Source organism: Apis dorsata, unplaced genomic scaffold, assembly GCF_000469605.1.
Source record: "Apis dorsata unplaced genomic scaffold, Apis dorsata 1.3 scaffold_88, whole genome shotgun sequence".
NCBI lineage: Eukaryota > Metazoa > Arthropoda > Insecta > Hymenoptera > Apidae > Apis > Apis dorsata.
Window position 1 is genome coordinate 278629 of NW_006263386.1, and position 3161 is coordinate 281789.

Below are 3161 nucleotides of genomic sequence, written 5' to 3' on the forward strand. Positions count from 1 at the left end.
TTTTTTTTTTTTTTAGACATAATGAAATATACGGTGTTTTTGTTTAAAAATCGATTACACGTCATGCAGAAATTAATAAACATACATTGTTTCAATTATAATCATTTGAATTCTGGTTTTTATCACTCCTAACCTTCATCCTTATCATTTATTTTATTGTAATTCAATAATATTCAAATTACTTATATCAAGTTAATATTTTTAGATCCATTGTAAAAATATTATTTTTAAAAATAGTATTAAAAAATATTATAATATTAAAAAATTTTATATTAGTATAAAAGTAAAAGAATAAGTAGAGATAATTAATAGTTGATAATAACTGCTTTGAAATTATTGTATATGTATATTTTTAATCGTTTATTAATTATCAAAGTATTTAAAAGGATTTGGTATAATCTAATTTCTTTTGAGAAAATCTTATTCGTATTATTTTCAAAACAAGTTTAATTTTATTTCAAATAATAAAAAGTAATTGCATGTTGAAATATATTGTAATATCTAATTTGATTAAGAAAAGTATACGAATGTTTCTATTTTGGTATATTAAATATTATTATAAATATAGTTTGCATATAATCTCAATTTTATAAAATAAAGAATTGATTGGAAGGTGATCAATACTTTTTTTTTTGTCAAAAGAGTTATAAATAATTAGTAGATAAATAGGATAATAAGTTTTTAACATTATTTATTGATTCTTTAAGATTAAAATGAATTTTGAAGTTGAACTTATTTAATGGTAGTATAAGAGTTTGAAGAAAATATATAAAGAAGATCAGCGAAAATTTAATGGAATAATTTGTCACTTAAATCACAGTTATCAATTCTTTGACAAATTTCAGCGACAGCTTGATTAAAAAAACGCCGTTTTAATTTATAATTTCGAAGTAAAGATACATGAAATATCGATCGCCGTTTATTAAGCATTTTTTAAAAGAAAAGGGACACGCAGAAGAAATTAAACCACTTTTATGGAATTATTGTCGATTATTAATTGTTTAAGCATTCGTAGGAAAACTCTTGTCAACATTTATGTTCAAAAGAAAGTATGAAGAAATATATTTGAAGATTTTCAATTTTTCTTCAATCAATTGATATATATATATATATCTTTAAGAGAATATTCATCTTTATCTAATATACATAAATATTAAAAATATTACCATATAATCAGAGTTATGATATGTTGTAGATAAAGAAATTTTCTATTTTTCTTAAGAATTCTTCGATCATTTCAATCTCATTCAACGATAATATCACGATATCCTGACTATCAACAACTCTGATACAACCATTGATACAATTACATTTGTAACATTGAATATTAAAATTATTTTAACATACGGATCGTGATACATGATATCACGATATCTACGCAACCAACTACCAAAAAGCCTTGATATAAATCAACTTGCGTTACATTTTTATCCGTAATTAAAATTGTATCCTGTCGAGAAAAGGAATCATTTAAGATAAATTTTTAACGGTATTACATATTAACGTGTACCTTTCGTGTTCTGGATCCATGTTAAATCAATTCCGGCAATTATTAAACGCGGGGGAAAAAAAAAAAAAAATACACGATTCCGGTGATAACCTAATTTCGATGGATCACTGATTCGCTACTTTCACGACACGTGGACCCATCAATCCTCTCCGCCTGAAAAACGTTTCGCGTGGATCGTTTCGCAACTTGCTATATAGGGTGTCCTATAATTTCCCGATCCTGTAATTTGCGAGGCCATCGAAAGGAGGAGGGGGGAGGGGGGAGGGGGGAAGGCCCGATTCTTCCCGTCCAAAAAAGGTTGGGCCATCGACAAGAGATAAATTCTCGACTCTCGGAAAGAGAGTTTCGCGTTTTTTGGAACATCCTTGCAAATCGTCTTTGATCACTTCTTTCCCGTTGTTGATGCGATGAGAATGATTGAATGCACGAAAGGTTAATTTTAAACGTTTCCTCCGTGTTATTAATGAGGGTAATTTGGGACATTCTTCCAGTTGTTTCGATCCACGAGATCGGAATCGTGGAAAATTGTAAATTATCGTTTGTAACAGTCTTCGAAATATTTTGTTTTCTTATAGTTATATTATGCATCTTACGTAAATTGGTAAATTAGATATTTCTTTTTTTTAAAGACGCAGTATTTATATTATGTAGTTTTTATTTATTTATTTATTTAAAAACAGTAAAGAGAATTATTTATTTTTATATATAAAAAAAAAGAAAAGGTTAAAAATTTAAATCTATCTTTAGATTTTAAAGAATAGGAGGTGATTAAGTTCTTAAGAAATTGGATTCTACAGCATTCATTATTACTAAATTTATTTTTGTTTCATAATTATATATAAATATTTTCAAGAGATTATTATTATTTTATCATAATTTTCTTTTTAAGAGATAAAGTTACAATCAGTTCAATAAGAAATTTTTTTATTCGAAAAGTAAATGAAAAATCTCTGCACGAATTTTGCTTAATAGAGATGCATTTGATCGATCATTTTATCATTTCTTATTCCCAAAAAAATTGAACTTAATCAATATTCATCATAAATATTCATTTATCGTTAAAAGATTTCGTTTACTTCGAGATACGAAAATATCTATCAAGATCAAGCTAATCCTATCTCGCTTATAAAATCCCATTACTCAAAAAACATAATCCCGAAAATACCTGAAAAATACATATTTTCACAAAAAAAAAATATATATATATACAAATTTGCGCGAAACGCAAATTACAGTCTAATTACAACCCTTCGCGTTAATCGAGCTTAACGTGGCCAAAGTACGAAGTGCACGAATAACCCCCTTTCTAAAAGTCGCTACGTGTAGCAAAACACGTATTAAGAGCAATTCGAATCAATTTTCCCGCCGTTTCGACGCTTCCTTCTCCCCCTCTCCCCTCCCCTCCCCACCTTTTATCTCAATTACATACACCGAGTTCCGGATTCACTTTCGACGCGCGATCCACAGCGTCATAAATTACGTATCGGGTACGTGGCGGCCGATTAAAAACCATAATAAACAAGGAGGAGGGCAGATGTTTTTTTTCGGAGGGAAATGATCGCGTCTCGAATGATCGCGTGTCGAATTCCCAAGCAATCATCGAAGTTTTGTCCGTTAATAATGGCAGGGGAAAGGAGGAGGAGGAGGAGGG

At 28.9% G+C, this 3161-nt stretch overlaps 1 protein-coding gene across 4 annotated transcripts in view; it reads left to right on the forward strand.

Annotated features, from left to right (window-relative positions):
• The window catches only part of LOC102681230 (tubulin polyglutamylase TTLL4-like), a 127311-nt gene that overhangs the window by 119611 nt on the left and 4539 nt on the right, over window positions 1-3161 (forward strand). The window lies entirely within an intron of this gene.